This window comes from Meleagris gallopavo, chromosome 1, assembly GCF_000146605.3.
Source record: "Meleagris gallopavo isolate NT-WF06-2002-E0010 breed Aviagen turkey brand Nicholas breeding stock chromosome 1, Turkey_5.1, whole genome shotgun sequence".
Taxonomy (NCBI): Eukaryota; Metazoa; Chordata; class Aves; order Galliformes; family Phasianidae; genus Meleagris; species Meleagris gallopavo.
In genome coordinates, this window is record NC_015011.2 from 132,339,179 (window position 1) to 132,367,019 (window position 27,841).

Here is a 27,841-nt window from a genome sequence, read left to right on the forward strand (position 1 = left end):
AGAACATTGTGTCAGAGTGCCCCTCTGCTGCTATCTGTCACACAGCAACAAAATGTGATGGAATATTGGTGGGAAGGCTCAGCCTCTATTGCTGTACCACCAACATCCGCCTCTGATGTCATGAGCCAACATAGTAACACTGCTTTCAGAGCAGCCCTCATACATACACAGTGGAAAAGAGTATCCATAGTGAAATGTGAGCTAATAATTGTCATAAAAAGTTAGAGAGATTCATATATTTCTCAAGAAAACTCCTCTTAAGATCCAATTAGATACCTGAAATGTTACCTGCTTAATGATGTGCATAGTTAACTCAGTAGCTCAGCTCAGCTCCTCTTACATGCTCCCAAGCCAAGGTTCAACATCCACCTTTGTCATCCTGGGCCAACACAATAAATAATTACTTTCAGAGCAGCCCTCATACGTGCTGCATGCAAGAAAGAAAACATAATGTAATCTGGAGTCCAGAGTGGTTTGAATTTCAGCAAATCCACTAAGAAAGAAGCTTAAATATGGTTCCGAGATGCTACCTAAATCTTTTCTGCTTCATCTCTTCTCTTTTTCAAACCGATATAACGTCATTATATTTGACAGTTTACTCTATCAAGGACATTTCCTCATTATTACCAGTTCACATACCTTCTGTTCCCCAGTGTAAATAAAGATCCTAATACTTTGCTGTAGAGTAGAACAATCTGGGTACTTTTTCTCAAAGAAGAAGTCTAAAAGAGAGTCTAGCACCACTATTTATGGCTTCAGATTTTATTTCTGGTGATTCAATTTAGTACCTCTATCATAATGTTGATTCCAGTGACAGTTAATATACTCATGAAAACCACACAAGTTAGATTAACGCCTAGATCAAGCCATCATAGAAGGTAAAATAACAAAAAAACATTTTACACACAGCAGATTTTTTTTACTTTTTCTCATTATAAAAGCTTATATTAAATAAGCTGACAAATTCAGATCTTGTACACATGCAGCAACCCAACAGTAACCATTTCTACACACTTTGATTGTACTGTATAGTAGCACATGTGATGGTGAAGTTTTTTTTAAGTGTCTTCACATTTGTTCACTTCCCTGTTACTGTGTTTTTGTTTTCTGATAGAACTGGTCCTGGATTCCGGTTATTACTGTCCCTGATGCAGCAAGGGGATGAGCTGAGATATTATATGTCTGAATCACTACACAAACAGTAACTCACAAAATTCAGACATCTTCTGCCCCATCATGGATGCTACACACTTTTAATGCCTTATTTTAAAAAAAATCTGATTTTCTAAACTCAAACTAGGTTTATTGTCATTCCTTTCAGTATTTATAGGTTTGGATTAGAATCCTGTAACCATATCCATTAGATAGCATGCACATTTTAAGGATACTAATGCCAGAGCATCTATTCAGTACTTGGGCAGGAGCAGACAAAGTACTATTCAGTACTTTGACAGGGCTTATGCCAAAAAGGATTCTTCCACGAAATATATCACGCTTGCAGTCATTTTGGATATTTATCTTACTGAGTTTCTATCTTTCAACAACACTTGAGATACCACATATTGATCCATGAATGCCTCATTATGGCTTGGCTCCCTTTCATGGTGCTAAATCACTTCTACTACTTGGATTCCCATAAGTCATGCTTTTCCCCTTGGCCTCCACCACTACACCCCATCCCATTTGCAAGCACACTATGCCTGGGAGGAAGGCCCTAGAACCTGGTCTTCTAAAAGAGCAGCGAGCATCTGCATAGGAAGTAATCTTTGCATGTAGAGCTCATGATAAGTCAATCCAGCCCTTTTGGGAGAAACACCAAACTTTCTAGGAACTAACTACCTTGAGGATATTCTCAGAATATGTTAGAGGCAGCATTCTAAGCAGGTCCATCAGTTCTCTGCTAACCTGTCCAAATCTGCTGCCTATGAGAATGAAAGTACAGTGAAGCTAGTATGATGTTTCCCAGAAACACTGGGCTTGCTGTCTATGTCTGCACAGCTCAGTACAGATGTACCACAGCTCCAGCTGGGCTCCAAACAGTAGTAACATCCAGAATGTAAGTGTAAAATAAGTCACAGAGATTCAACTTATTACAGTACCAGGCTTTGAGAATATTTGGACTGACTCCTCTAGAACCTCTAATAGGATGAAGGGAAGATGCCATGTGGAAAACATGAAATGCTGAATGCTGATGTTCTCAATTTTTTTTCATGTGGAACACTGTATAAACACTGCTGAAGGAGCAGCACTCCATTACATGCTTCACAAAGATACAGCCGTGGTGAAATTCATAAATACAACTTCTCAGGAGGAAGTGGGAGTCACTGCTTAGTGAGTCAGCTGAAGGTATAATGACTGTAGGCACATGTGTATTGTTAAGTGACTGTCTAACAACATTGCTTCTTTCTGTAGTTAGAGTTTGCATATTGTTACCATGTTGGCCTCTTTTGCATTGAAGTTTTGCCAGAAAACAATAAAGGAGATCTAGAAAATGCAAGCAGATTTATACTTGAAAACTTTAAGAGCTTGGGAAGACATTTCACTTTAAAATTCTTCTTCCTTTTTAAATGTCTATCTCTTTTGAACTAGGCTTAAATTTTAAAATGTCCCCGACTAAAGAGCCTCCAAATCTGACAGGTAAGGGAAATATGCTAGTACACATTTTGGCAGATCCAGAGAGTTTGCTGTGAAACCTGTGAGTGCAGTGAAGGAGAACAGACTTTCAGAAACATCTCTTTGAAATGCATATTCTTATATGAAAGCTATGTGAGCAAAGAGATGAGTGACTTTTTAAGAGTTACTTTATGCGGAAAGGTGGGTAATTTCTTTCTCTGAAATGCTTTTTCTCTTAATTTTGAATGATGTCACCTCTCAATTTGATGAGAACTATTTGGGGGTTTGATTTGCTCATTCTCAATTCATTAGAACTATAAAAACATTACATGTAAAAACAGAAGAGCCTTGAGGCACATTTATTCTTCAAGTACCTGTGAAGTCCTGAATCAAGGAATCTGCTTTTTTTCTACAGCAGCAGATAATAAACTGGTGCATAAAAACACAGGAACAAAAATGAAGTCTTAGTGAAAAAAAAATGTATAATTTATTTCTGAGAAAAAAAAGAAAAATTGCCTGTTGAGAATTTCCTCAATTGTGTGATATTATAGACTGAACTCTATCCTTGTATTACATTTCAAAAGAGATAAAATCCAAAGGTAGGAAAAGCTTATTCTTTGCAATCATTTCTACCCCCTTCCATGGGTATCTAAATGCATCTTTTTCTGCACCCTCAGCCCACTGTGCATTATTTCAATTTTGATGTTACTGACTGTGATAAGGGCAATAAGAATTGTGAATTTAGCAGTGTAAAAGATGGAAAAGGATCCTCCAGCTGTGTGTCTTTATTTTATAATTGTTGGAATGACAAACACTGTGCTAACGACCACCTTTAAGATATATACACCGGTCATAGGAAAATCAAGACTTTCTCAAATGTGGCCAATTACCCTGAAGTTGGCAAGCTGCTCCAGTTGAAAGTTACCCAAAAATCTACCACATGAGCTCTTCCTGGGGAGTGAGCAGAAGTGGGGGCCCATCCACCAAAGCACCATATGGAGGGGCATCTCCAGTACCACGTTGGGATGGTGCAACATCACTTCTCTATCTGTGACGATGGTGCCCAAAGAAGTCAGCTCTGGGACTCCCCCATGGCAGATGTTTGTGTCCTGACAGAGGACAGAATCTGTCTCAAGCTGTTTTGGATTTAAGTGATTTGTACAGATTCTCATTTCTTGAGGTTTCCAAAGCACCAAAAAGATAAATATCAGAGAGATGCTACTTTGTCATCTCAGAACAGCCCCTGGAACCAGGAGCTGATTAAATAGCTGAGAATAAACTTTGTGCCAAAGGCAATTCATTTGCATGCACTAGACAAGGTGCTTCTCTTCCAGAGCATTTGTGCAATAAGGACACGCTTTCCAAAAGTGGTAAGAAATGTGGAAAACAGCTAAAGAGAAAGAGATTGACCTCACTTCTGAAAATCAGACTTTATTTAAACCCTCATCCTCCGCTTAGCAACTGTTTCTGATCCTCTTCTGAGCCTCATCTTCAGACTGAAATGATAGTGCTTGTAATCTACAGATACAGACTGTAGATAAGCTTCTGTCACAGCACAGACAGTGATTTACTTGAAATGAATCAACAAGCATTTGGAAGTCCACAGCACACACTGAGCCTACAGTCTTCTGTTCCTCAGACTTCCACGGGATTATATGGTCTTTGCCAAGAGTGAACACTAAGAGATGAGACATAGGCAGACATAATCACAGAATCACAGAATGGTTTGGGTTGAAAGGAACTTCACAGCCCACTCAGCCCCACCCCGTGCTGTGGGCAGGGCTGCCCCTCACCAGTTCAGGCTGCCCAGGGCCCCATCCAACCTGGCCTTGAGCACTTCCAGGGATGGGGCACCACAGCTTCTCTGGGCAGCTGTGCCAGAGCCTCACCGCCCTCTGAGTCAAAACCTTCCCCAACATCTAATCTAAATCTCTCCTCTTTCAGTTTAAAACAGTTCCTCCTTATCCTGCTACTACCTGCCCACATAAAAAGTGGACATCTATGGCCTAGATTGAGCAGCTGCCTGGAGAACTTCTCATCATTACATTTAAGTGTTGTCTCTGAGCAAACTGTCACTGCACACGTGTGCGGCAGTGCCACATAATGCTGTGCACTGCCAGCAGGAATCCACCGCTGGCTAAAGTTGGAGAGCAAAGCCTTCCGCAGAGATGCCACTTGCAGAGCTGCCACTCCCTCCCTGCACTCTCACCCTGAGGGGGGATGTGTGTTGGATGGATGCTCTCAATCTTGGCTTCTGTCCCTGCTCTGCCAGCAGTAAATGAAGGCATTAAGGCTGCTATTACACCTGAACAGCACCTCCTATCTTTCCGTTTGTCTGGGAGGGGACCTCTTGCTTTCTGTGCAGCAGGGTACCTGCCAAGGAGGGCTGGCTGATGTACAGACATGTTATCTCGCCTCGAGGCAGCTCAAGAAATCTGAGATGATTTGTATCAGTTGTATGTGTTTACAGCAGATGCAATTGCAGGCCTAGTTCTTGGCAATGCAGCAGGGAGAAAGCTGAAAGAGAGCGATAGCTCCGACCTGTTCTCATGAAATATTAGTTCTCTGGGTTATGCCAAGGACAGGACAAAAGCTGAATAACTGATTGACAATATATGTAAGCCAATTTGTCCCCAAAAACCCCAGAATAAATTTCTCCATTGCAATAAAATGAGAGCTGAGGCTCACTGTTTTTTAAGGGAAAAGAAGGTGATTTATCTGTGTAGGCTTGGTTTGAGTTTTCTCTGACAGCAATCACAGCTGGCAGCAGTGTTTGGGTGCCATGAAGGGCATGGGCTTTTACCCTCCTCTGCGCCAGGGAGAAGTGCCAGCAGAAACATCTTTTCAAGATGTATTAATGCTACCTGTAACCAAATGTGATAACCAATGTTGTTTGTAAAAACACAGCTGTTTCCATCAGATATCCCTTAAGCAGATATATTCTGGTCAAGCTGTCACTGCTCTTTCTCGCAGGCTAGCCTGCACAGGTCAAATTAGAAAAAGGTCTCCTTTTCTTGTCAAAGGATAGGAGCATTCACCGGGTATTTCCTGACCAGTTCTCTGCCAGATTGTCCGGAGAGCTGGGGCCCAACCCTGCAGCAGGAAGCCTGGCAACTTCAAAGCCCCAGCAACCTGGAAAGGGAATCAAAGCAGGTAAAGGCTTCCAGATGCTGAGCTTCTCAGTAGCTCTGCAGCCAGACAGCTGGAGACCCAAATGGATCAGGGCTTCGTGTCAATTATGGTTAGGATTTGATGGGGTAGAGCATTTTGATATACTTAGACAAATTATAGATCTTTTCCCATTCAATAGGAAATTCCATTTTGCTAGGTGCTGTCCCGATTTAAAATTGCTGGGGGAGTAGATGTGGAGGACAGGACTTTCTGGAGCACGCAGTCCAGACTCTGCCTTTCTTTAGGAGGCAGGCACTGAGAGTCTGCTGCCCAGGACATTCTCCAGCTTCCTGAAAACTGTGCTAGGTGTTTAATGCATCTCTGAACACTAAAACATAGTAAGGCTCTAGTCTTAGGGATCAGCCTGAGTTCCATTTAATCCAGCTCTGCTTTACGCTCCCTTATATGCAAACATTTGACAGGTACTTTAAGACCCTCAGATGCATCAGCAGTGAAGAAGCTCTGCAGCATGAACTACACCCAGGTGTTGATGCCGTGATTTTAAAAGTATGAGCATTTCCTCATGAAAAATAGTGGCAGGGAGGTTGGAACCTGTGATCTTTGAGTCTCGCTTCCAACCCAAGCCATCCTATGAGTCTATGATAATATCTTCTCTTTAAACCAATGGCAAATATGCCTTTAAAAGTTTAAGCCTAAATTGCCACACTTAGGCTATTCTCAGCGCTATACTGTGCTGCTGGAAACAATCCATTTTTGCTGTTTTAAAATGCATAGTCCCATGCTGACTTGCATATTGTTTAGACAAGCCTAATGCTCTACCTCTCCTCTGGTCTATTTAAAGAAAATCAATCAGCATTCCTCTGATGAACTTCACAGGTACTGCTGTTAGACACTTGCTTAGACTTGCCTGCTTAATGGAACACATTCTTATTCAAAGCACCTTTTTTAAAAGTAGTAATGGAACATCTATGAGTTTACCAAAAAGGGGTCACAGGTGAACAACAATTATTGGCAGGAGAAAAATCCTTCTCAGGCAGTCACCAATTGCAGGTAGGAGTTCCTTTTAAGGTTGAAGCATTGCCTTAAGCACTTCCACTTGTGCACTGGATTAGCTATGCACCAAATACAGAAAAGGAAACAAAAACTGAAAAACAGTCGAGGAAAGGGAGAGGCAAACAAGCTCTTAAAACCATGAACTTCAGAAAAAAGGTTTGGGAAATGTTTGGGTTTAAAGCAATTTCTTAATTCACTTCTTGAATTTATTCTGAGCTCTGTCTATCAGCTTCCCCTCCCACTTTTTGTCCATTTGTCTGTCTTTTGACTGTAACTTCTATGAGCGAGGAAGCAACCTTCTTATCTGCCCAGAACTGTCTGGATGTAATTTCATCTCTAAAAAAATGCCAGGTCTGGACAAAACAAATCCGTGCAGATAATTTGAGATCTCAGATCTTTCAGATGAAAAACCTCACTTCTTATAAATTGGCTCGTTGAAACAAAGCAGTGAAGTGGCAGCATGCCTCTGTCTGGCCCTTGCTTAAAACTGTGTACTGGTACGCAGAGTCTGTTTGTGCATCTCTGTACTGCTGTACCTTAACACTATCTGTCAGTTGCGTACATTTCCAAAGGAGATCCATTTCTGCTCTGAAGCTAGAAAATGCTTACATCTTTTATTTCCTTCCATTTGCTCTCAGTTCATTAAAAAACAAACAAATAAACATAGCCTGTGGGCAAACTCATCCCAGTGACACCAAAAGAATAATTACTGGTTAATTTCTGTAATAAAACTCCTGTGTTCCCTTATGTAGTTCACTCTGCATATCTGGTGGTCTTTTAAAACCCTCTCTTTATGCCAGCCACGTTCATTCCTGTCAGTTGTGCTAAGAACCAGCGGGTGAGAGAAATTGTTTGGGGACAGTAAGTGAGCAGTGATGCACTCTGAGCTCTTACACTCTCCTCTGCAAAAGGATGACAGTGGATCTGGTCCTCCTGCAATGCCCACCCTCCCTCAGACCCACTGCTCACACCACAGCCCAGCTGGAAACACACTGCTCCCATCAGTGCCAGCATCTGTCTATTCACACTCACAATGTGAAAAAGTGTAGATAGTGTGTCAGTGAGAAGCTTTTCAGCCTCATCCCTAACATCCACATTTACTTTGTGCTGCAAGTTGCTACAGTCATGATATGGATTAAGGCATCAATAAAAGAAGACTATTGCCTCAACAGTATCTCTCTTCAAGAGTATCTCCACACAGTTGGAATTTCAGTAGGAAATGACCAAAAAAATTGTGATTTTGTTTTCAAGCCAAATGAGCAAGACAGGAAATACATATCAAAGAAGCTGCCATTTGCAAAAAAGGTTGCCTGTCTCTGAAATGTTATTGGGCCCATAAGCGGCAACCAACAAAAAAAATCCAGAAGAGTTTGTCATCACCAGCTGAGACTCTCATAAAATGCCAGAGAACAGGGACTGGATTTGTGAACTGAGGAGATCTGGCTGATTTTCCTTTGGGGATGCTGCCATGTGATGATCCATTTGATCCACATTAAATGAAAATAAGAGTCATAATGTACTGTTTCATAGAATTATAGAATCACAGACTCACAGAATCACTAAGGTTGGAAAAGACCTCTAAGATCATCTACTCCAATCATCCACCTGATACTAGTATTTCCCACTAAACCACATCCCTCAGTGCCACATCCACACAGTTCCTGAACACCCCTAGGGATGTTGACTGTACCATCACAAAAGGCAGCCTGTGCCACTGCCTCACCACTTTTTTTCCTGATATCCAACCTGAACCTCCCCTGGCTCAACTTAAGGCCACTACATCTCGTCCCATCACTGCTACGTGGGAGAAGAGGCCAACCTCCACCTTCCTACTGTATTGACTGTACTGACCTGTTCTTTACAGGTCACTGTAAAGAAAGAGCAGAAGTCCAAGGATGAGATGAAGTCTCAAGGTTCATCGCTTCAGGGTGTTTCTGAAACCTATTTTCTTGGACATGTCATTAGTTTGTTCAAACATACACATGAAGTGTGACAGTAGTAGAAAAGAAAAACAAACTATTCTGAGTAGGAGAAATTTACAGCATGAGTAGGACGTAGTGACAAGAACTGCTGAGAGAGGTCAAAACTGTCTGAGGTTGGAATGGGAGAAACGGAGTGAATGGGGAAGGGCTGTAGGAGGAGAAATAGAAAACAAGAAATAAAGTGAGGACACAAGATAGAAATTGTGGGAGGAGTAAAAGATGAAAAAGATGCATGCAAGAAAAAGGGCAAGAAAGCAATTCTAGCAGGTCACCTCCATCTCACCCCCAGCAATCAAGAATTGCCGATCGATATTCTTTGCCTGACAGCAGCTGAAGGTGGGGGCTTTAAGCCAAGGTGAAAGCTACCTGTAATAAACTATTACTCCATGATACGACAATGGGGAAGTTCCTTCTTCACTTCAGGGAGCTATTTGCCTGCATCTGGCTTGGTTTCCTTATGAATTTGATCTTAACAAGTGTAACCGAGTGATATTCATTTTGTTCACTATCTGTGTCTAATCCTTTTTAGCCTTCTGCATAGTGCTTTTCATGAGTGGTATCTGTCATGGGGTTACAGAATTGTGTATTCTGATTTTAAGTGTTAGTTTGTAAATGTTTCTTTTTTCAATTTTTTTTCTTTTCTTTTCAGCTCCTGCTTCTAACCCATATCTTCCCATTTATTTTAGATGACAGTTTAATATCACCTTATACATTTCTTCTCCAGACTAGTCATAACAGTAGCGAGCCAGAAAAATGGTTTACATAAAAAGCATCTGTAAAAATAATTCTCTTTTTAAGAAAAGAAGCCTTCTTTTTTTTTTTTCTTTAGCTCCCACTCTAATATCATGTGAAGATATGTACCGATCATATAGAAAGCTTTCACATCATCAATCACTTCATTACTTCCAGTATGGTTTTACATTTTAGTGACAGGGATGACCAAAGCTGCACCAGCTATGAAGTAAGGAAATAGAACTCACTCATAGGCTGTTTTCAAACCTTGATGTGTGCAGTTTCTTCTAATTTTCTGCTTTTACATTTCTTCCCTGCACAGAACAGATATTTTTCTGATATTTAAATATATATTTTTTCCTCCCTATTTCAATGGCAAATTAAAAAATAATAAGAATGAAAAAACACTTGAAAAAAAAATAGTATCTCTTTTCAATACAAGTTACCTTCTGCTCTCGTTTGCATTTGTCAGCCTTCTGACTACTTATCCAAGTCTGTTAGGCTCTTCCAAATGCTGTCTGAAATTTCTGGTTTGTGCATTAATGGCATTGTTCAATTGTCACACAGTGGCTAATTACAATCAAACGAAGGATGACAGCTGATTTAGCAGACTGACTATAACTTTATTTTAATTAAGAAGGGAGCAGCAAGGCTATAAGTTTAGGAAAGAAAAAAGAAAAGAAAGGGAGAGAGAAAGAAGGAAATGCATTCTGGAGAGGAAGATTAAATCAGTGAAATCCAAAAAGAAGATTAGCTATGAAAGCAAATATGTCCTATCAGGAAGTACTTTTCTCTGTAGCGGATGCAACCTGAGACAGAAAATATGTAGAAAGACAAAATCTGCAACCAGGTAGCCTTAGGAATGTCTACAGCAAACCAGCCAGCAGCAGAGAGAGAGAAAAACCCTGGATTAAATTAAATAGAGTAAGCATGTTCTTTTCTTCCATTTCTTGACCCATGTCTTCTATAAACACTGGCAGCTGTGTTGTCAATTTTGTTTAAGTAAATCCATTCTTTCCACTCTCTCCCCCACCATTTTGTCTTGATTTAAGAGCAGTTTTGTCTGACAGCAAAGCATTCCTTCCCCTGGGGTTTGCACAGATCTACAAATCAGGGTGGTTGGAGACCTTAACCAGATGCCTCATCTCCTCAGCACATTTCCCAGCTTACCCGGTGGGTCAGGGACGTCCAGAACAGTGAGCACAGACATGACCTGATCTCGTGGGGCCAGGAGAATGGACAGCCACCTACAGGGGATATCCAAGAGGCCCCTCTAGCTTGCAGTGAGGTATTGAAAACTATGCCAGAACCAAGACACTCCTACAATACTTCTACAAACATGAACTGGGAAGACCAGCACGCTGTCAGACCCTTAAATTTATATTTTAATTTTGAAATGATGTGTTTTAATGTCAGAACATTCAAATTCACAACAGAGTACTCCCTTTCTGCAGCTTATTGAACAATTACCCAGGATCTGATCAGAGATGTGCACAAAAGCAATTATAGCCTTTCTTGTTACTAAAGACAACCACAAGTATTTAATAGAAGCCACACTGGAAATAACTACAAAGGGTTTCAGTTTTTAAGTCAAATAACTATAGGCAGCTTATTATGCACAGTCTTAGGTTCCTGTTTTATATCTGAAAAAGGGAGTGAATACCCAAAATGTATCTGTTTTGCCCAGCCTGGTTCAATGATCAAATCAAAAACTATTACATCTCCGTACAAACCTGCTTGTATCCTGAGACCATCATGACTACTGAACACTGTAATACTTAGCTGTCTACAGACAAACCAGAAATTGATACGTTATGACTTGGGCTGAGACTAATTCCATTTTAGGAGGAAACACCTGTTTTGCTTTGGTTCTAATTTGAAAACATTTGCTGTTTAAATAAAAAAGAAATAACAAGGAGAAGAAATTGCTGTATCCCATGCAGTTCTAGGAACCACATCTCATTTGGCTTTCTTGCTCCAAGTCCTCCTGTGGACATGGGCACTGGCATTTAGGCCACCAAACATCCAGGCACCCACCTTCTCCTGAGGCAGTAAGATAGAAAGCAGCTGGCAACTAGGGGTCTGGTGAAATGCTGTCCAGACTGCCACTTGTAAGTTTCCGCAAAATCTCATTTTATTTAAGGATTTCTCATTTTTGTTGTGTCTGACCAGGCTGTATCATAGAGGCTGGATACCAATAAATCTTAGCAGTATATCAGTTTAAATAATACTCTAAAACCAAGCATCTGGAAATACATATTTTATCAGTGCAGCCTATGTCAGACAAGCTAATGTTGATATTTTAACTGTTCCTGCTCTTATTTCCAAGACCTGGATCATGTTATGGGAATTGAACTGCTCATGGCAAAATGACTGATACGAAACTGCAGGAATTTTAAGCCCTCAGGGGTTAATGCTATGTTTTAGTAATCTGATGCAGGACTGAACTTCATGCTGATTAAGCTGAGTGGCCCTCTTAAAATGATTTCCAGAAAACATTTAACTTCTAAAATGTTTTTTGTTATAAGAGCTTTGTGAAAGGAGCACAGACTCCACTTCTGGCTTAAGTTAACAGTGAATTGGTCGGTGCGCTAGCAAAAGCACCCGTGTCCTCTTTATCCCTCCCTTTGGGCATCCCTAATACAAATGCATCACCAGCTAGGACACTTTTTCTGACAACATAAAGAGGCACTAACCTAAAATTATTTTGCCTTTCAATGTTACCCTCCCTGCTCTCCCATTTTTCAGGAGAGACTGATTCTCACCGATTTTATGGCTTTACACACAGAAGGACATTTTTGCTATAGAATTTCTATAGGAGGTGGAGTGGCGGATTTTACTCTTCACAGGGTGATGTCAAGAGCCTCTCTTCATGGCAGCTTATTCTGACATCTCCAACATGCCTCCTATGCCACCACTATGCGTACAATATATCTTGAAGCAAATGCAGGGGCAAATTATAACTTCTGTATGTCATAGGTTAAATGATCCAAGCAATACTCACCAGCCCTGTAGACTGGAAGATATACTTTCTTCCGTAATGGAAATACCACTAACATCTCCACTAAGCACAACATGATTTCCTACTACTAATCCAGCAGCCCACTCCTAGACAACATTTTATGACTATTTATTTCAAATCTTGATCAGTGGGAAAGCCCAAGTCTTGGCACAAATATAATCGGTGATGATAAATTAGAAACAAGCAGGGTGTTACTTTTCAGGATTCCAGGCTCTGTCTTAATTTAAGGGCTGTTTGCTGAGGCTATGTGACTAACAGTAGCATAAAATATTTTAGTCAACTGGCAAAGTGAGGACTCAGAATGATTGAGAAGTACTGTAACCAGCTGCTCTGATTAATGTTGGGTAAATTACTGTTAATGCTGGTAATAAATGTCATTAGCAGTAATTCACTGAATAGCAGCTCTATAGGCTCTGATCACGTTGAATTTTAGCTAGAAACAATGACTGGCTAATCTTAGCATGCTCCAGACTTTGCTGTGCTTCCTAACAGCTGCTTGAATGTATCAAAGGGTGAAGTAGACTGCACAGTTGTGCCATGTGAGGGCTTGGAGCGGCCTTTTTATCGGCTATTACTCTTTCCTTCAGCTGAAATGATGTGTGCCATATACTTATATTTGAAAGGAAGCAAAGCTTCTCTGTTGCCTTTGGTGAGGTGAGTTGCCGTAGAACCTGAGAACCTGGCAGTAGAGCAAACCTCAGTGCTATGCTGTGCTGTGAATTTGATTCTTCAGGGGAAAAATAGTGTGGAGTCTGCTGAAATAATTTGAATCCCAAAAAGGGTTACTTTCTCTCCTCCTGCAAGTCCTCCATAAGTCATCTTCAGAGGAGTTTCATGTTGGATATTAGAAAAATATTCTTCAAGGAGTGGTGAGGCACTGGTATAGGTGGTCCCTGGAGGTGGTAAAGAACCATGTGGATGTGGAACCAGGGGAAGGAAGATGGTTAGTGGGCATGGTGGTGATGGGTCGATGGTTGGACTAGGTGATCTTAGTGGTCTTTTCCAACCTGAATGATTCTATGATTTTATGATATTTTGCATATTTCCACCAGTGTAATACATATGTGTGTAACCCTTCACCAACACAGCATACTGAGTTGTGGTAGTTTGTACTATTGTCCTGTAGCTGAAGTACAACTGTAATGGTATTGTGCTTTATTATAAGGAGGCCAAGTCACAGTTAACATAAGTTATGAATGACAAAGTATACTGCACAAAAATGTTTCATCTTTAATTATTATATTTAAGAACTCTTAGTGACATAAACTGTTACAGAGATCACTGCACAGCATCTTCACTGGAACCTCCGGTATTAGTTTCAAATAATTCCGTCAAACTATTTCATAACGCTGTGAGAAAAAAAAATTACCTCTCACATGCATACACATTTGGGGTGAATTTCATAATGCTGTGTTGCTTCAGCCAAGCATCTCTAACAAATTACAGAATGTTGCATCACCACTTTCCTAATTCAGAGTATTTGCAGCACCTATTTTGCCATGATTTGATACAGCTGTGTTTTTCAATGTTTTGAGATGCATGCAGACCCAAACATGTTGCAGTTGGCTTATTCACTCATTCCAAACTTATGGGGGAACCTGCACAATCCAAAGGTTGTGTAAATTTTTCATCAGGGAACAAGACTAGGTGCAACAAAAGGAAATAGCCAAATTCATTTTCCCCATGGTTAAATGAGGTGACCGTTTGCTCAGCCTGATGAAGTGCTGTCTGCCCACCACCACACGCAGCCAGACATTTCTGCAAATGTGGCTTTGGTGAGGCAGCACATGATGTATCAGGTGTTTGAGTAAGTTGTTTCTGGAACTGGTAGAGTATTGGTATTCAGATATTGAATAGCATTGAGCTATCAGTTAAAACTTCAGGATAATGGTAATGAGGAGTCTGCTTGGGAGAGCAAGGAGAGCTCTTTCACAGATGTGAGATGCAAGACCTGATGATACTGGCAGTATTCCGTGCACAAAGGGTGAAACAAGGAGTGCTTAAAGAAGTACATGTGATACTGCAAAAACAACATAACCATTATTTGAACCTATTAGACATACATTCCAACAAAAGTAAGATGGCTTTTTATTCCCAGTCTGCTAGCAATGTATTCATTCACGCTCATCATATTTCCTATTTTCATTAGAGGGGAACCACTCTGCCTGCAAGTCATTACAAATAAATCTTCAGGCTACTAAATATGCTTATCTTAGAAGAAGCTGCTGCTAGGTAGTTTAGTCTAAGTATGCTATAAGTGAAATAAAAACAGTACATCCTTAATTTGATTGTTTACCATGTGATGTACTTTTAATAATGCAGTTTCATTAAATTTTACTGTCTCAGCTATTTGAAATAACTGCGCAGATATGAGGGGTCTGATCGCTGAGCTAAACTACAAGAAGACCAAAATGGGAACTTTGTTTATGGGTCTCGTAATGATATTTTGAAGTGATAGCCGATGTTCTACCTCATTCTTAAGGGTAACATTCACACTGCTCTCATACATCCTCTTGTTCATTTCTCTTCCAAATCTTTAATGAACTTCCCTCCTTCCCACACTTCCTTGTAGTAATTCTGCCCCAGATTGCTTCACATCTTTCCTCCCACAAAGGTGTTTTCTATGAGCAGTTAAATCTCTCTGTCCCTGTTCACAGACAATTTGAAAAGCACATTTGGACTCACTGGGATTCAGGCATAGTTTTGCATGCTCTTGAGCCTACCCTCAGAAAAGTGTCTGATGTGTCTAGTATCTTATGTATCTTAGTATCAGATGATCACATGAAAGAAAATCTGCACTTCCTCACTGTGTATGTACACCCCAGTATTTACACAAGTTAATTCCTATTTCAGTGCTCAGTGGTAGCTGGGAAATGGCAATAAATTCCCAGATAATGTGCCACTTACTCATTTCAGCCTCAGTTTCAAAAAGTAAAAAATAAGACAGAGTGGTTGAGATTCTTTTTTAATGTTGTTGAAAATACCTTTTCCTTTACTGTAAACCTATCACGAAGTATAAAAGAAATTGCTAAGAAATGTCAGTTCCAAAGAGAAATAAGCGCTCACAATACAGATTTCACTGGAAACAAAAAGGAAAAATACCAACAGCTTTCTTTTGTAAGGGCTGCTGCTAGTTCTCTGAAATCCTCTAAGAAAATGTGAGGCAAAATTCTCATACAGTGTGAATGGAGTTGTCATAGACCCACTCAATCAGACTCTCATGACCCAAGTAGTGTCTTGTAATGCGAAGTCAGTAAGTAGATTTTGGAAGGGAAGGTGGAAAGGGCTAGAGCCTTACTGTTGCTAGAAAGTCATGCTATGTATAAGCTCAGCTGCAAAACTATTTTGGATTGCTTCATTTGTCAGCTAGATGGGTCTCTCGTTTATAGACTGTCTCTGTATCCAAAGAAATTAACTAACGTGTTTGCAGCAGTAAGTGGATCTGGTTTGGAATCCTCAGCTATATAGATTACAAAACTGTTATAAGGTGGGTTTCTGGGGGTATTTTGAAAAATTAGAACCAGATCTGTTTTCAGGAGGATTTTCTGTTCAAATCTAGTAAAAATGTTCTGTAGGTATTGCTTGATCCCTTCTGTAAATGCAGCTTTAATGGAGGAAAAGGGGAGAACAGCTGAATGGAAGATATACAAGTTATAGCTCCTGCTTTCAGCTATTCATAGGCTTCTACTTAGGAGCATGCTTATTTAAAAGAGTTATTTAAAAAAGTTGCTAAATGGGACACTAAAACTTTATAATTCTTCATTTTAGGTGTTTTTTTTCCAGGATTTTTCTTTAGGAAAAAATGGAAGGAGAAGTGATGACTTACATGGCATGACTTTTAGACTAGGCAATGAAGAATCAGCATCTTCACTTTAATGGTCTTTTCAATAGTTATGATCACTGCAAATGGAGAGTTTGGAGGAATTTCTATTTAAAATTTAAGTGAAAACAGATTTTTGAACTTATGCATTTGCATGCTACTCTGTTCTAGCAATGCATGAGGGCAACGTTAATGCATTGATTGCCTGGATGTAAAGTCCTGGCTGAATTATGTTAAAATTAGAGCTTTCACTCTTCATTACTGTGAGTATTGTGTATTTAGTTACTCTTGCATCAAGTGGATGTAAAATGTCACTTCTGCCAGAGGGTGTTCTGATTGAGTACGCAAATTATAAATTAATTCAGAGTAGCTGCAGACATCAAACAACGCTTTGTGTTCGGGTCCAATCAACACTTACATGTATGCTTATTTGATGCATATTACTTAAAACATTAATGTGACCTCGTAGGTAAAGTATTTGCAGTAAGTTGGACTGAGCTGAGCCATTAGCAGGAATTCAGGTCCAAACATTCAAAATTGCAAGCCAAAAGTGTTTTAAACAGTGCCACATCCTGTCAGACCTCAATTTTCTCTCTTGAAAGCAATGCTTTGGAAAGAGATACTCTGCAGGCCATTTGCCTGAAAAGCAAAGCTAAGAAGAAATTAGCAAGAGTAAAATAATCCTTTAATATGCTTCTCACTGTGCCTAAAAATGCAGGTGACAGTCTTGTCCCTCAGACAGTGTCCATAGTAATGTAAATACAAAAGCCACCCCAAAATGAGAGGAGAAGCATGACTATGTGACTGCTCCTACTTATCTCTCATGTACAGCCACCATGGCCTTTTATTTAATGCTCAGCTAATACAAATCTGCATTTCAAAGAAACTAATAAAACTTCACAAAACACACTATTTGCTTTATTTAAAGTCACCTCCGTTGCCTTTTTATAGTTTCAGCTAAATCTATTAAAATCACACAGAATGACATCTTATGAAGACAGCAATTAGTCGGAAAAGTAACTTACCATGACAGTACGTGGCTGTACACCCTTTGGAAATATGTCACTTTTTCAGACAAAAAGCATTTGTTATATCAAACTACATATCATCAAGTAATCTGTTATGGACTTCTTAACATGGAAAGGGAACTAGAAACCTTTCTACTTACTTTTTGGTAGCTGCTAGTTTACAGAAGTGTGGCTTCAGGGACCTCAGTGTGAATATTCTTCCTTCCTTTTGCAAAATTCTGCCTAGGCCAGCTGTAGCACATGGCAAACTTGCTGAAAACATGCCACTAAGGAAAGCAGAGTATTACACTTGCACAGCATGCATTCCCTTATTTGGAACTGTTCGCCTGTACCTGTCCATGTGATATCCCAGGAGGCAGACTGATTCAGGGGGAAATAAATGAGCAACTCCACTCAAAACCCCAGTTGAAGTCTCCCTCTCCATGACTCCTGGCTCTGTTTTTGCTGAGTTCTGTGCAGCCATCTGTATGCCTCCTCAGTGGGAGTGAAACACAGCTGAATTAAACTCCCCCATTCATTTCCAACGCTTGTAGTTTCTTTCTATATTCACCTTATGGAAATTGAATTGACTGTACAAGAGACACATCGTGCTGAGATGTGGGCGGTGATTTCTGGGCTGTCTGGGGCTTTTCCATGAGTTTCTATATTTACCTGCTCATCTCATCATGTCTCCTCTCCCAGAAAAGGATGCTGTTGGTGAAGGTGACTTGCCATACCCCATCACATCACACTGCTTCAGAGGTTTTGCAATTTCCTCACTAGAAAAAGGGGTGTAGCTCTTTTGACAGCTGTGTGGGTTGGACTTTGTGCCTGCTCTGAGGACAGCTTTGAAGAACTGAGCATAAGCTACGCTAGCATACTCTGTGTACTATCTGATGAAATCTACCGCAAATTTTCCACTCTGTTTTTCTGTTCTTATGCTATACTCCGTGGATGGTGGTTATGGGGAGTATCAGTGATCCTCTCTGAGGGAGGAAGAAGCAGTGCTGCTGGGGGAGTTATGAAGCATTCAGTTGGGAGCTGGTAGTGGCCAGCCCCATACTGGAGAGATACACCAGGGCAAAGAGGGGATCTGCAAATGAGTGACATCCATAACATGTTGTGTAGGGTGGATCAGGGCCATCTTATGGGACAAGTCTGCTGGATGGAGCTTTTAGAGCCTCCCTAGCTCCAAAGCAGCACTTGGAAGATACCAGTCTGGTCATGACAGAATTGCTGTGTTGAGTCACAGCTGATGTGTGTCTGATGCAGAGGACTCAACAGCACATTTGCAGCAAGACCAGAGCTACTGCCCACATTTGTATGCTATAGGCTTTCCTGTGACATCCCTGCAGTGCTTGAAAGGGACCAGCATACACTGATGTACCATGCTGCTACATCAAATCAGGGTATGCATGCATTTTTTTCAAAAGCAAAGTGAGACAGAATAGGAAACATGCCAGAACAGAGTTTTCACCTTATTATTTCTACTTAAATACATGCATGTGTGTATAATAATAAACAGAGATTGGAGAAACTCTGCCTGTAAGACCCCACCCATTTTCTTCAGATACTTTAAAGTTGTTTGAAAGTTGCCTGCAACCCCTCGTGAGGAGAGTAGAAGAGCAGCGCTGAGCTCTGCTCTGTGTGACAGCAACGGGGCCCGAGGGAACGGCATGGAGCTGTCAGGAGAGGGGCAGCTGAGGCTTAGGGAAAGGGGCTGCACCAGATGGTGGTGGGCATGGAACGGGCTGCCCGGGGCTGTGGGCATAGCCCCGAGTGCCAGAGTTCAAGGAGCATTTGGACAGTGCTCTTGGATACAGGGTTTGGATTTTGGGTCATCCTATGTGTAGTCAGGGGTTGGACCTAATGATCCCTACAGGTCCCTTCCAACTCAGGGTATTCTGTGATTATGTGAGTCTATGATTCTAACAGCTGGAGACTTGAATATACATTGGATTGGATATCGGATTTTCAGTAAAGGTGAGACTTTTTTGATTGCATGATGGGCTGTGTAAATCTTTGTGAGTTCATATTAAGTAACTTCAGCTTGCTACACAGTGGTGAAGGAACTGTTAAATCTTCCATATGAACAGTGACAGAATCCATGCTGCTGAGACTTCTGTGCTGTCTGCAAATGCTATAATACCAAAGCTGTAGCCTTTTACTGTCAATTTACTGGCACAAAGCAAGCCTATTTGCATTCATTAGTTGAAAGCCTGAAAGCGAGCACCAGCTAATATTAAACCAGTTGTGCTGTGGTCAGGATCAGGTTAGTCCTGTCTGTCTACCATTTGCTGCTTTGGTTCCACCTGATTAATGCAACCAAATGAGGGGAGCCTTCACACAAGTCCATCAGAAATAAGAACATAGTGCAATTGTCTGTCTGAATATCCCAGCTCAGACAGGAGGGCACGTTTATCTAAAATATCACAGCAGAAGTGATTGTTATACCAGAAAAGTTTCTTTCCAGTTTAGATGACATCACTTCTGAGCTAAATTACAAATTCCTAGAAACTGAGCACTTCAAAGAGCCATACCTCCAGTGCTCTTGCTATCTTTTAACTTTATGATCGTTGTAGAAAAAAGATTCCGTTTTCTTTCAGCTTCCAGACAATGATAATGGCCATTTTTCTTTTCTTGACAGCAGCATAAGTTGCCACCTGGCATGTTGCCCTACTGGCCAAAATTGTAAAGACTGTTCTGTTGGGTCTTTATAGAAATGATACTTTCAGGCAGATATTGTCATAGCATTGCCAGTCAATAAACTGAGCAAACACAATTTGCAGATTAAAGGATACCCCTGCAAATCTGCACTTGCCCCAGTTAAAATATATATATATAATTATGAAGGTTCTGCTTCCAATAATCTTCAAGTCATTTAAGTAAGGTTAGAAATAGATTTAGAAAATACTGAGGGCATTTTGCACTTGGACACACAATCACCAGTGACAGTAGGAGGAGGTAGAAACTTCATAGTGGCATGACAGGGACAGCATAGCCAGGTTTCTGCCTTAATCGTGCCACAAATTCACAAGGAGGCTGCTGCTTCTTCAGTGGTTTTCAAATGGTACAAACTCCAAGTAGCAATGTCAAGGCATGACACTCAACTGCGTAACTCCTATAAGAGCTTTCACCCCTTGCCAGCTGGGAATATTAAGAACAAAAAAGACCTCTAAAATAGATACACGAGCCCATGTAATGTGCAAACAATGAGCTAGTTAGTAATAGCCCTCTGTTTCTTAGCTGGTAAAAGCTGTGCTCCTGGGAAGTGAAATGCTTCCCACACAAAAGCAGCTGATGAGCAAATGGAACAAAAATAAGAATAATAGCAATATTTAAGAAACTAGCAATGAAGTAGTAGCTGCCTTCTGACTGCTTTGCCTTTAGTATCAGAATCACTTCCTTGCAATTGGCAATACGCAGTTGCTGTTTTACAGTAAGCATTTGGAGGCAACCTCTGGTTCATCAGCCAGTCAACGACTGGACCAGTCATCTACACTGCCGAGATGGCCATGGTGTGGTGTGCTGAACTGGTACAGGCTCTTCTCAGGTCCCTGTGGGAATCTCCTGGATGTAACTTCATGGGAGGTTGTATATTGGCTTACCAACCATTTGGGAGCACTATCCAAAAGTGCGAAACAAATAGTCACTGCAAAACAGCATTCACTGAGGATGCCACATATCAAATGAAATGGCTGCTTGTCTTCTGATCTGTAATCAAGAACATTTCATAGTTCACCAGCTTTAGGTAGCTATAACATCTATTACATTTATTCAGGTCTTCCAACATCTTTGCATTTGTGTGCCTCCTCTGTAAGTTTTCTAGCTTGTGCTTTGCTTGGCCACATTTTCTCCATTTTCAATTGGACCACATAAATATGTAACAAAAAACAACAGCAACTGCACATATTAAAGCCAGCATTGCTCAGATTCCAAAAGAAAGGAGCATCTGCATCCAGAAAAACACAATACCTTAATGCCTGTCAAAACAGGGGGATGTAATACTTTCTTTTTGTTTGTCTGCTCGTTTCTTATCTCTTTAATGTGATATTATTCTTCTTTGAAAGTATTTATCAAATTAAAAAAGATAAAATTGAGAGCTCTTGCACAAAGTAAATTACAGAGATACTGTTTGCTAGGCACAAGGTGTACATCTGAGTGAAAGGTAAGAGAGAAAATTATGCCACTGTTCAGAACCCGATACAGAGTGATGGAGGGCCACAGCATAGATCAGATAAACAGTCTTTGTTTGATTAGGCCCTGTCTACACTGCAAAACACTTCTAAGGAAAACAGTGGCTATTAAATTCAAGCCCTAATGAGGGTATGATAAGATTTTAATAACATTCTTTAACTCTATTTTAAACTGCTCAGGAGTCTGACACCATCAACAAGGAGCACCTCACACTGTGTCAGAGCTGTTTAAGCAATGGCTTGGGAGCAGGTAAGAGAAGCTGAGCTACTGAGTTAACTATGCACATCATTAAGCAGGCAACATTTCAGGTATCTAATTGGATCCTAAGAGGGATTTTCTTGAGAAATATATGAATCTCTAACTTTTTATGACAATTATTAGCTCACATTTCACTATGGACACTCTTTTCCACTGTGCATGTATGAGGGCTGCTCTGAAAGCAGTGTCCTCTATGTTACTATGTTGGCCCATGACATCAGAGGCGGATGTTGGTAGTTCAGCAGTAGAGGCTGAGCCTTCCCACCAATATTCCATCACATGTTGTTGCTGTGTGACAGATGGCAGCAGAGGGGCACTCTGACACAATGTTCTGACATGGAGGTGCAGATGAAGCAAAAGTGTGTTACTGAATTCCTCCATGAGGAAAAAATGGCACCCACTGACATGAATGCTGAACATTTATGGAGACCAAACAATGGATGTGAGCACAGTGAAGAGGGGGATGGTGTGTTTCAGCAGTGATGACAGTGACAGTGGGTCACTTCTGGTGCAGATTGTTATGAGAATGATATACAGCCTCTTGTTTATCACTGGTGAATATGCATAGCTAATGGTGGTGACTGCATTGAAAAATAATGTTTTGTTGCTGAGAATTCGCTCTACTAAATAGTGTTATTGTGCTCTTTGTTGTAGTTTCCATGAAAATAAATAGGAGGCATTACATTCAGAGCAAACTACATATATAACAGCTCTGCAAATATTAAATCATATTCAGATCTAAAAGTTCATGGCTGTTCATTCAGTAAGATGCCATAAATACTTTATACTTTCTGGAAAATAAAAGTCTTGTATATTTCACTGGTTTTGCTTACAGCACCTGTTTTATAAATTAATTTTTTATTATCAGACATCAAGGATACAGCAGTCAGGATACAGGATAGTTACTGAGCATATTAACAACTCTTTCATTCTTACCAGCTGCATTGACAGACTGTGTCTACAGAAAAGCTGCAGTCTTTGTCAATGCCAAAAAGACAGATGCTCAAATATCCTCTTTGCACCCTGATGGTCAAAGGATGACTACTAAAACATCAACATTATGCTCCTCTTTCTGTTAAATTATAAAGGATCTTTTTATTATTATTATTTTGACCTTTACCAAAACAGACTTATTTGTGTGTGTATCCTTGAAAATTGAAGCAAAAATACCTACGAAAAGGAAAAAAAAAAATAAAATAAAATTGGCTCTGAAGTTTTGAATACAGTCTGTATGTCAGCAAGAGTTAGTGAGAGATCCAGCCTGCTACACACTGATAGGGTCTTACTGTCAGTACAGATACCCAAGGTCACAGAGCTGGCACTGCACACAACGCGGAGCTCTGCCTTTGTGGTGGGAAGGAAAGCATCAGTATAGCAGCACATCACACAACAAACAAGAAAACCTCCCAGGATGTTTTCAAATGTTTCAAGGAAATTGAAGACAGATGGTTCAATGTTTAAGAATTATTTTTATCTGTATCTACAGTTTATTAGTAAAATCAAAATAAGTGCATTAAAACTGTCAAAAAGAATTTTTTTACAGTAACAGTCATTAGAAAATAACATAGCGTCATTATAAAATGCACTATATTTCTTTCTAAACCGTAGCAAGCTGAATATTCAATATTCCTTGTACAGGAAACATCACAAAGTCAGCTTCTTTAGCCAGTAGATCCATTTTCCATTTAATGTGAAATAACTTATGTCACCTTATGATCTTTAGGGACCTTTACACAATAATCCACTTGACAAGTGAGGCAGGTAAGCTTTGCAAAACTTATAATTGATCACTGGTGCTATTGTAGACATGATGGAAATACCATATATAACATAAATATTTTTTAGCAAAAAATATTATTGCTTCATAATCAGGTGTAGGTGTTAGTCTCTGATTTGGCCTTGGTTTGACATAATGAGCCTATGGTTCCGCATACACGGAATATAAACACAATGATGTTTTTATAAGAGTTCCAGACGTCTTGCCTGTATATGAAATGTAAACACTGGGTTCTATCTTTAGCTGTTGAAATTGGGTGTGAATGAGAGATTCTGTTTGGGCCTCAGCACAGCCACGCTTTATTTGGGGGCTATATTGCTATGGAATTGCCACTTGTTCAAATGCTCCTGACACCCAACAAAGACAGCATTGTTCTGTTGGAACCTGTTTGCTAAAGTCTGGCTGGCTGTAGCTAGGACGGCTGCAACAGGAAGAGCGTGTTACTCAGCATTCCTCTGAATGAGGACTGGTGGTTTATCACAGCGATGATGGACTGCATCTGGCCAGGGGAGCGAACAACGGGGAAACAAAGACCAACCTTACTCTGACACAGTGTGCAGTGTGGGCAGGCACCCACGCTCCTGCCATTGGCCTGTAATGATTCCATCTAGGACAGATGTCTGATGTGACCTTCATCAGAAGTGTTTTAGCAGCAGTGCTGTAATTCTCATTGTCAATCCGATGTAGTGAGTTGGATTCTTGAGCAACTGGACTTGGTTATCTGTGAAAGAATACTGATGCTCAGCCTTATGCTGACCCTTACCCAGACACCATTTCCACTGATGCTTCTGGCGTGATCACCACCTATGTACAAAATGGTGGAATTTGGGAACATTGTATTAATTTAAGAAGGAGTAGAAGTCAGTGATGTAGTCCATCTTGCTTTGTTCTGCATTCATATATGAATTATATATAACCAATCATAGGAAAAAAATCTTCTAGAGAAGTCTCAAGTGAGTCAGCATCTCCTAGTTCCTGAGAAGCTGCTCTTTCTGGAGAATTGCCTATGGATACAGAAAACAAAACAAACAGAAATCTTCATCAGTGCATCTCATTGCACTATAAATTTGGTAACTGAAAGATGAAAATCTTGCTAAAACACTAAGAACATACAAAAAGTTGTGCACTGATATCATCTGGTGGCACTGATACGACAGTTGGAAATCTCAACAGAGAACAATAAACACTCCTGTTTTGTAGTACAGGGTTACTACTCTTTGAGAGGAATTAACAGGTTGCCATAAAATATTAACATGTATTTTTAACCTTTTATTGGTAGCAATTGGCATTTTCCCAGAGACATATCAGACTACATGAATCACTGATCAAATCCATAGTGGTAATGTTTATGTACCTGCACACATGTACACACAAAGAAATTTTGCTTGAGGATAAAATTGCCAAAAAGATTTTCTTTCATACTCATTCTTATAGTTACTGAGTTTGAACCAGAAGAACATCAAGTTTAACAGAACTTTCCTGTAGCTCAGCTGAAGTTATATACAACGCAATCATTGTTTGTCTATAAACGTGCTAGCTGTTTTTCTTTGATTCTTTTTCCACAGATGCTAATACCGTATCACTGTCTTTCTTCCAGGAGTGGCTGGACTTCTCCTGATATTCTGAATCTGCTGCTACCTATGAAGTAATTAATTTATTCTTTTAGCTTACTTGGCTTGGTTTCTCAGCTTGATTTCCTAGGTGCAGCCCCTATTTGTGGCTCAGCCAAATCTGCTGGCACATTGGCAACATGAGCAAAATGTTATGAAGAATGGAGCCAGAGAAGCAGAAGAAAGAAAGTCTGAAGCCACTCTTTGAAGAACACTCAGAAATGTTCCTTATGCAAGGGAGCATACGATGCTCTCTTCAGTAATTCCAGTGCAGATTTCCCTGGGAAATGATTTACTGTAGCTAAGGGCAGAGTATGTATCTCCTCATTCTGCTGCTGCTATCCTAACGTCATATCCAGTGATAAGCTGTATGACTCAGTTCCTTCCCTCATATTTTTCAGTTTCCCATCATCCTTTTGTCACAGAAAATGACAAGGGAAAACTGCAAGGACAGTCGTCCCTGCTGGCATAGCCACAGCACCTATGGGGATAGAAAATACAGAATAAGGAATATGTTTTTTTCAGTTCTCCGTATGCACTGTTAGTTTCGGCCAGGATCAACCAGAACATCTTTAGATATATTAAGGCATAAAGTTATACTTACACACTGGTATTTTCAAATGTGGCTTATTTTTTTCTAGTTTATCTGTACTGCCTGTGGTCTTTGCAAGCGATGTTAGTTCTTTATTTATTTATTTATACACTATATATATTTATATACTCACAGATTAACAACTTGTTCTTATACTTGTCCTCTGCTAGGAACGCCTCATGTTTCACTGAAAATGACACGATCAACCATATGAAACTTTCAATCTATATCTTATTTTTGGAATTGAAATTAGACTTAGACTTCAAATTACTAAGTTTTGAAAGTTATATCTATTAGGAAATGAAATGAAAGATATGGGAAATACAATTACAGAAAACCCAGGAGGAGAAAGAAGCGGGCTGTGGCCGCTTGTCAGGACACAGCAGGAGTATATGTGGAAGGCAGGGTTCCTCTTCTCTGCAGTACATTTCTCACATTATTTAGAAATGTGCACTGATACTGGGAAGACCTCACTGCCACTTCACTTAAATTCTAAAAAATATATATAGTTGGATACCTAAGTGAGACAGACCAGATCACACCTTTTCTTATCTTTATTTATGAAGGAAATGTATCTTCAAAATTAATTTTAAAAAGTCTTGCTACCACATCTTTATGCAAACCAATAGCAATTATCTTGATACAACCTTGAGGTTTTGTCTCTCAGAAACCCTAGGTAATATAAGACAATTACAACGTGAAGATTAAGGTATTTGTCATTCAGGACTATGCTATGAAGAGCCTGGGGCCACATTGAGCTGTATTGCTGTGACCCTGGTTCTGCAATAAGACACCAGTGTCGGTCTGTGCAAGAGCTTATCCAAGTGGAACTGATTGCAGAGTCAAGACTTAAATTTACCAGTTAGAGTGCTTATGCACTGTGGCAAAGTCCTGATGAAGAAACCTTAGTTACACCCTCTGTTTCTCTGAGAATTTGTATTAAAGGAGAGTAGGGTGGGTTTTGATTGGTTATACAAGTTACTACAGAAATAATTTCCTTCTTCTGAAAAGCCAAGATTGTACTGATGATGTACTAAGAAAGCCTCTTTTTATTTTTTTATTTTTTTTCCCCCTTGTCTTTCAATTAGTTCTGTAGGGTTTTCAAGGACTTTTATTTTTACAAACAGAAGCCCCGAGACCTTGAAGAGTGAGGAGTTTGACACCTTTGGGTAAGCTGGGAAAAGCAAGTTGGTCTCCTGGAGAGGCTGATATTCTGTCACCATCTGTTGCATACACCAGGTCTCTCCTACATGTTTAGTGGTATTTTGGCCTGTTATTAGGCATTAAGAATTTGGAAAAAAAGTATCTCTCTGAGAAAGTAAAGGAGAGGGACACACTCAAGCCTTTCAGCGAGTGTGCCTAGGATGAGGAGTTGTTGTACCCCACAGGAATACTGGGCAGCAAAAAGTGAGACGGGCATAGGAGGGAGGCAGCTTGCCTTTCAAGTTTCCAACAGCTCTCCAACAGTTCCTCTGCAAATACAGTGTTGTAAAAAGGTAGTTTTTCCAAGCAAGGAGTAGTATTCACATGGACGAAACCTCAGAGGCCCTTTGCTGAAGCAGCAGAGAGCAGCACCATGGGGACAAGCTGCACAGACCCCTTCCCACACTGCAGCAGAAGAGAGGGTGCCTGAGAGCAGAGGTGAAGCAGTAGCCCAGTTTGCAGATGATGGGGGTTGCAGTATTGAGGCCAAACCTGAGCTCCACCCCTCTTTAGTGACCAGGGCCACAATGACTGGTGATGCAGTCTTCTCACCAGAGGATGAGAATGAAGTTTCAGACTGCCCTGTTACCCCTCGAGTGTGTTGCATATAACAAGGAGATTTTTATTTGATATGTCCATGACACTGTTGATTATAATCGTCTTTCCAGATTTATTTCATGTCTCCTTCAATTCTTCATCTCCAATAATGCTTTCTTTGTTTCATAGACTTGATTCTTTTATAGACTAATCTTAGTGTTTGCTAGAAGAAAGTATTGCATGAAAAAAAGTATTTCTCAGGGATCTGGGTGAAAAATCCATCTAATCTCTTTAGTATTTGTACCA